This window comes from Carlito syrichta, unplaced genomic scaffold (assembly GCF_000164805.1).
Source record: "Carlito syrichta isolate Samal-C Ts95f unplaced genomic scaffold, Tarsius_syrichta-2.0.1 Scaffold307967, whole genome shotgun sequence".
Classification (NCBI taxonomy): domain Eukaryota; kingdom Metazoa; phylum Chordata; class Mammalia; order Primates; family Tarsiidae; genus Carlito; species Carlito syrichta.
Window position 1 is genome coordinate 751,815 of NW_007252063.1, and position 8,707 is coordinate 760,521.

Sequence of the window (8,707 nt, forward strand, 5' to 3'; positions counted from 1 at the left end):
TTTTTTTTTTTCATTAATCAGTATTTTTTATTATGGTTTTGTGGGGTACAGTTAAGGGTTAGGTGTACAATGACGCTTCATTCAGGCACACTGTAGATAAGAAGTGTCTTCCCATCCCCCGACAGATATTTGCTACTGTTAATCCCATCCCCCTCCCCCCCATAGTTTCCCAGTACCATCAGTCATTTTCTTATAGTATTGCAAAGCCAAAGAAACCATCAAGAGAGCAGGGAGACAGCCTACAGACTGGGAAAAAGTATTTGCCAACTCTAAGTCTGACAAAGGCTTAACATCTTGGATCTACAAGGAACTGAAATGTACTGAAAAGAAGAAAACAAACAACCCCATTATAAAATGGGCAAAAGACATGAACAGACACTTCACAAAAGAAGACATTCGAGCAGCCAACAAACACATGAAGAAATGCTCAACCTCACTAATCATCAGGGAGATGCAAATCAAAACCACACTGAGATACCACCTAACCCCAGTCAGAATGGCAATCATCAACAATTCAAAAAATAACAGCTGCTGGAGAGGGTGTGGTGAAAAGGGAACACTTCTACACTGTTGGTGGGAGTGTAATCTACAAATATTTTTTAAAAATTACCTGTTATTCCAGCTACTCTGGAAACTGAAGAGCAAAGATTGCCTAAGCCCAGGAGTTTGAGGTTGTGATGAGCTGTGACAGTGCTACTGAACTCCAGTCCTGACATACACACACACACACACACACACACACACACACACACACACACACGCGCGCGCGCGCGCGCACAGATGTAAAATTTGTGTGTGTGTGTGCCAGAATTACTAACTGCCATTTATTTTTCTTTTCTTTTTTTTTTCTAAGTCGGAGTCTCACTCCGTGGTCCAGGCTGGAGTGCATTTGCACAGTCATGGCTACTGCAACCTTGATCCTCTGGGCTCAAGCAATCCTTCTGCCGCAGCCTTCCACATAGCTGGAACTACAGGCATGTGTCCCGATATGCCTGGCTGACTGATTTCCTGTAGAGATGAGGTCTCGCCAACTTGCCCAGGTTAGTCTCAATCCCTGGGCTCAGGCAATCCTCTCGCATCCGCCTCCCAAAGTGCAGGGATTAGCATCGTGAACCGCCAGGTCTAGACGATTTATCTTTCAATAAAATGCTTTTTTTTTTTAATGTATGCATTCATACATGCTTAAGCTACAATTCCTCTTATTCTTTTTTTCCACAGGAATGAAATGTTTGACTGTAAAGTCAGGGTGTCTTTAGACAGGGAATGTGTGTGTCTGATGGTTTATGTAACAGTTAAATGAAATTAAAACTGTAAAATAAATCTTCTCTGTTAGAGATCTTTTCCCCCCCTCCAAATACAGCTACTTAAAATATCCCATTTTGGAAAATGTCACTTGGAAGAATCTGTGTTTTCTTTTGACCAAGTAAGTGCTCTGGAAAGGTCATAACAGCAGGGCTTCTATTTGCTAACAGACCTTTTTTCTTGTACTCATTTAAATAAGAGGGACAATTAAAGTTTCGGCAGTGGAAAATTATCCACTAATTAGAACTGGAAGCAAGAAGCCATGAAGTACAGGTGATAACCATAAATCAGAACAATTATTCTGTCTAGAAAAGCAACATGATCAAATCAAAGTCACTATACCAGCTGCTCATTTAATCTGGGGTTACAATGTTTTTCCACTTTTTGTGAGGTGTCCCAGGGTAGAAGGAGCTTGAATCTGATAAGCAGACATCCTTCAGAATTATTTATTACTTCAAGAATGTGTGGATATGCTGGTGTTTGTTATTTTTACAGAAACGTTTGGACTAGATTAGAAAAAAGTGACATTCAAAATGTGAAATCACCTAACTATAATGTTGCATTTTCACCTAGTATAAATATAACATTTAAACTGAATAAGATACTGAATTCTATTTTTTGTTGTGATTGATAATGACTGAGACATATTTATTATGCAAATATAATTTTGTTGTAACACAGCCTTTGGGAAATACATAAAGCTTCTACATGAAAGTGGAATTATTATACCATAAAATAAATTTTAATATTCTTCTAACTTATTACTTGAAATTCCTTTTTATTTTCTCAGATATTCTGGTTCAGTATTAAGTAGGGAAATAAGTATTTTGAGTACACACACAATGAAAAATAGCAATATGCAAAATCATATTTACATACTTATGCAGCTCCTTTCTGTAATATGGTAATTTTATGACATATTATTTCTAGAGTTTAGATGTGCACTCTACATGAAACAACTCTTGCGCTCAAAACATTATAGGTGCGTACAAAAATTAGATATTTACACACACAACCATGTAAAGTTGAAAGCGATAAGTATTATTAAAGAGACCACAAAGGAAAGATAAAAATTTTTCGATAATTTAAATTAATATGCAATATTGAAGTACAATTATGTGCAATAATTTCTTATTATATATGCAAGAAAATATACAATTTATTATTGTATATGCAACCACCATAATTATTAGAAAATGTTCCTTTTTGGGGGGTCGGAGTCTTGCTCTGTCAGCCAGGTTGGAGTGCAGTGGGACAATCATGGCTCACTGTAACATTGACCTCCTGGGCTCAGGTGATCCTTCTGCCTCAGCCTCCAGAGTAGCTGGAAATACAGGTATATACTACCACATCCAGCTAATTTTTTGATTTTTGTAGAGATGGGGTCTCACTATGTTGTCTAAACCGGTCTTGAGCTCCTGGACTTAAGCGCTCCTCTCGCCTCAACTTCCCAGAGTGCTGGGATTACAGATGTGAGACATTGCTCCTGGCCTTATTTTCTGACCTTAACTAAGTTTGGCGTTTATCTCCTATTTTGTCTCCTATCAAGACTTCTAGAAAATTTCGGGCAGTGTCTTAAGTTGTTGGAAGATAAATAGATACAGTTTCTGCCATCAAATAACTCACAATTTAATAGAAAGTTACAGATGTAAACCCACCATTACAATACCAGGTGTTGATAGCAAAAATCGAAATAGGTACAAAGAGTAGGGAGAGCTCAGAGAAGGTAGTACTTGATTTCCCCCAAGAGAAGTCACAAAAGCTTTCTAAGCACTCTAATGTGAGATTTTAAAAACTGAATAGGTGTTCTCCAGGTTAAATAGGCTGGGGGGGAGGCATTAAAGAGAAAAAGCAGCTCATATCCAGACAATGAAAGACACATGTTACCCATTCTTAGAGGAGTAAACGAGTTTGTGGAACACAGGTACACAAAGAGACAATTTGAGGATATATGATCCAAAACTTAGAGCAGTCATACCTTATATACAATAAGGAGCCATTTACAAATTCCTGAGTAGTTATGTGCAAAAAAATCGATTTACATTATAGAAAAATCACCCTAACAATTATGTGGTGTGAAAGGAAAACAGAAAATAGAAGACAGGGAGGCCAGCTATGGTAGAAATATAGGGGAAAAATATGGAGGTCGTAGGTCACTCCCCGTTGTAATAAAGAGGTAGTGACCAAAGGTTTTAAATTCTACAGTCCAACTGTAATGCTTGTTGTATTTTGGTATTTAGAAAGGCATTGATGGTCATTGTGCATTTAGCCAGCCACATGTCTTCCCAATGGTAGAAGTAGGGATAGAGAATGGGAGACATAAATGAAAGACCCTGGAGAGAAAGAATAGACAATCTTACACACCTTTAGGAGTGAGATGGAATGTTAAGGTTGAATTCAACTGAGTCATTCATTATCAAACAAGAAGGATGATTTTGCTATTATATGCCATTTAGGAATTCATAAGAGAGTTCTCAGAGGGAAGAATTAGCTTTTGTTTTATATATAAAATGATTAAAGTTATTTGAAAACGTAAGTATTACACAGAGGAGAAGAAAAGGTTTGAATGAAGAGACAGTTGAACTATAATTCAGGATAAAGTCACTTTGGGAGTGCATGAAAAAGAGGGTCATCTAAAGAGAGAACTCTGGTCGTGTTAATATTTAGAGTATTGGTAACAAAAGAGGAGTTAGTGAAGATAATGAACATATATAATGAGCCCACAAAAAAAACCATTATTATGGGACCCAAAGAAACATAGTGTTTGACAGATGGCTTCTTCCGGGTCAAATGTTCAGAAAATGTCAAAGACGGAGAAAACACTTGTGTTTGATGGCTGGACATCACTAGTGTTTTCCAAGAGAGTGACCGTATCACATAGGCTGGAGTAGTTCTTGGGAAATAGATTTCCAGCGGATAGTTAATGAAGAGAAGTCAAGAATAAAGCACAGTAAATTCAAGTCACTTTTTGAGAAAATTGGTAATAAGAAAAAAAAAGGATAAGGTGCTTCAGAGAACTGTGTTTCCTGAAGTAAACTGCTCATAGGGGGAGAGGAGACAGCTGATTTAGTGGCAATAACTGATCATGCTCTGATAGCAGTGGAGAGGCAAACGAAAGGGAGCATTAACTAGTACACGTAGTGACTAACTTATTGTGAGATTTACAAGAAGAAAGCAAGTGAGACAAGGGAATAAAGAATAACAAGGACTCAACATCCCTGACTCCGTTGTGGTGATGCCCAAAATCCAAAAAGCCAACCTGTATACAGAGCTATAGAAGGATCTGTATATGGATCAAGGCTATTCTCTTTTTAAATAAAATGTATGATAGCATCGAAACTCGAAACTTTTCTGATAGCCTGAATTCTTTTGTTCTGATACTCTTTCAACGTTTACACTGTTGGGAATCAAAGTGTGTTTCCCACACTTCAGACATGAGCTTCACAAGGCAGCTTGTTAGAAATGCAGAAACTTGACAGGAAAGAAACTTCCAAGGGAGGGAGGTGGAGTCCCACAACGTCAAGAAGGGTACCTGATTTCAAACCAGGCAAAGTGGGGAACAAGGGGAGGCCCAAACTTTACCTGTATGATGACCGCTTGTGTACCTAATCCTGAATTGTACACCACGTCTTTAAAATAAAATAAATTGAAAAACAATGGGAGGCCGAAGCGAGAGGACTGCCTGAGCTCAGGGGTTCAATGACAGTCTGAGAAACTTGGTGGGACCTCATCTCTACAAATAATTCAAAAAATTGACCGGGTGTGGTGGTGCATGCCTGTAGCTCCAGTGACTTGGAAGGTTGAGGCAGAAGGATCACCGGAGTCCAACAGGTTGAGGCTGCGGTGGCCGTGAGCAAGCCATTGCACTCCAGCCAGGGCGGCAGAGTGAGACTCCAGTTCAAAAAATAATTATAAATTAAAAATAAATAAATAGCAGGAAAAATCCTTCTGAGAAAGAAAATACAACCTGTTATAAATGTCTGAAATAAATATTAAAATTAACTAAAAATGCAAAAAAAGAAAACCATCAAGAAATGCAGAAACTTAGGTTTCATCCCAGAGTTCCTGAATCATTGTCTGAATCTTAAAAAATATCAACAGATGATTAAAATGCACATTACATTTTGAGAAACATTGATTTATAACATATTAATTAAATAATATATTGCTATTCGTATGTGACTAATGATTTGCTATCTGTTGATTTATTCTGTAAAGTAGAGAATACCTAGTTAGGAAAATATCTGTTTGTGAGCTTTTGCAAAGGATCAACACAAATTTAATTTTTTCTTAGAAATCAGGGAGAGAAAAGACACATTAAAATAACCCTAAATAACTGAAGTTAATTTAGACAAAAATATATACCATATTTTAAAGTTATATTAAAAACATAAATGCAAATCACTACTTGATTTTAGTTTTTGTTTAAAAGTGAAATTTCTGTAAGCCCACTGAAACCAGATGGCCTTTTAAAATTTAGGTGTAGATTATCTGGATATTATAATTGTAAAACTGCTTTCATGGGATCTCCTTCAAATGCAAGTGTGGCGCACTGACATACATTCTCATCAATTGGTATCTATGATTCAGTCATTAAATAGCCTTCTCCTTTATTGCAACTCACTAAGAAAAAAGAAGAAACAATTCCTTGCCCTTACTTCTGTGAAGTCATAGTAAAAACACATCCACCTGACATGCTCTGCATTTACCGCTAAGGCCAATTGGAAGAGAAAAAGGACATTGGGAGAGAATCTGGTTGGCAATTCTCCTTGGATCATGATTGAGAGATGGCTACAGATTCTTTGATGATTCCCCAATTAAAATGTTCAGTGCAGTTCCTCTTACCTTGTATCTGGACTAGCATTAGTGACTTATTTGAACCAAAGAACACAGTTGAAGTGATAGACTTGCCCGATGAGTTCACGAGAATTATTACAGCTCCTGCCCTCGTGGGTTCCCTGATCCGTCCTCTAAGAAGTCTGGCTACCTGAGACCAGCATGATGAGAAGCCACATGAAGTTCTCTTGGTGACAATTCTTGCTGAGTCCAGGCTACTAGGTATAACCGTCAAAGCACCAGACATAAGTGGAGTCATCCTGTAGACCCCAGATCAGTCATGTTCCAGGTGAATACCATCAAGAGATAGCTGTTGATGCCAACAAGCTAAAACAAAAAATAAAAACCTCCCAAGTGAGTCCTATCCAAAATTCTTGATCCCAAATTTATGAGCTAAAGAAAAATAGTTGTTAAGCCGGTAAGGTTTTGAGTAGTTTGTTAAGTAGCAACAGATTAATTAATTATGATGCCTCAAATTTTACATGTTTTTTATATGCTATCCCCTCATCTCTCTTTCTTTTTTTAATGAAATCAATGTGAACATTTTTGTAATGCGATACAGAACACTTCATATGAAGCTAGAAATTCATCCTGCATCCTTGGCTGAATCTTTGGTCAAATACTATTCAGTATATAATCATAGAATTGCCTATGACAGGTAATATTTCATAATGGTTTCTTTATTCTCATGCTGGTGGTTTTGTGCTTCTGAATTACTATAAATGAATAAAGATTTGAGAAGAATTTTTGAAATGTAGACTTATACATTTTCCATTATGATTAGTTTAATTAGATGTAGAATTAAGCCAAGGAAGTATGCCAGGCTGAAATATAATATTTTGAAATATGATTATGTTGAAATCAAAAATTAAATTTTCTCTTTTTATATTAAAATACTCTGAAGTGGTATTAATATAACATATACAAAGGGCTTTTCTATTTTATTTTACATTTGCCAAGAATGAGATAACTCCTACTATCTAAAATAGAAACTGCTCTCTCAAGCACTTGAGGTCTTTGCTCTCCATGGTCGTAGAAGCACATAATAAAGTATTGATAATAATGTAAGATGATTGAATTCTCAGTATTTCTCTGAAAATGAAAATTTCTATATTAAAATATGTTTGAAGAGAAATAAACTTATTCCTAAATATTCAAAGTTAATTCAACTACCTTAACCGGTTGTGTAGTCCATACTAATGTATAAAAAGTTCAAAGAAATTTCCTTTTCTTTTTTTATCTGTGCAGAATGATTTTCTAATTAAATATTTTTATTAACGTGCACTTGTCCCAGGAAAAGTCTAACTGTAAGATACAGAGCTAATGTTTACTCAATCACTTGGCAATTTATTGTGTTTTCTAGCAGTGATGCCAGACAAAGAGAGGCAGTGTTGCTTAGTGGAAAGTGTGCACCAAGTTTCAACGTGCTATAACCCAAGGTCTACCTAGCCCTTGTGACAATCATTTTCTCATCTTTAAAATGCGTAAAATATTTCCTTGAAAATTCAGCATGAAGATTAAGTTAAATAATCTGAGTTAAAGTAAAACACATAGCACACGAATACTTAATAAATGACAGCTATTCATTACTAAGAATGAGAGTACTTATCTTACGACTATTCTGATTACCACACAGTTTGTTTTGAATTAATCACTAATCTGGGAGAAACACAACTTCTGCAAAAGATAACCACAAAATGTTTTTTGGGAGATCTCTTATTTTATCAAGTACCATCTATTTTGGATAAAAACTATTTCTACCCTAAACAGTTTTGGTAATTCTTAAATATTTTACAGATATGATCAATTTTCCCACACAGACTGATTTATTTTTTATGATTTTATTCAATGAATATTCAATCAGACACCAAAATTGGTAAAGATTGCTATTAAATTGTTATTCATATCGTTACATATCTTCATATATCTGTTAGCTCTTAAAAACTCTATTGTGTACTCAAATATTCTGTAAGAGAACCTAAATGTAAGATGCAGAGGAATGAAAGCTTGGTGGGAGCTGTTTCTGGTGGAAGAGAGTTGTGAGGGGTAGGTAGTGCTGGAAGACACATATTCTACAGAATGAAACTAAAAACCATAGAAATTAAAAAGTCTGAAAAATTTGCATCCAAAAGATCATTTGGTCATATCCACTAGAACATACCATACAATATTTTGAAGGTAACATTAGATGGCATTTATGTATATATAAGATATGTTCTGAAAATCATGGTGATGGATACTGTTATAACCATTGTGCTGCTAAAACAAAATGAAATTAATATTTTATGGACAACCCGTATGCTGGAGTCTTGGAGAGCACACATTTGTGAATAAATCATTTTAACTCCCTGTTTAATTTATACAAGATACACATTATTATGTCATGAATAGGACATGATATATTTTATTTTCAATTCTTTTCTAATAGAACAAAATAGAAACTGTTTTGATAGAAACTGGCATTTGATGTGCAACAGAATTGGAATAAAGAAGTCATTTCTAAATAATGCTGTCATACTCATCAGAAGAGCACTGTGATTATTGCTTATTTTTACATTATCTGGCACTC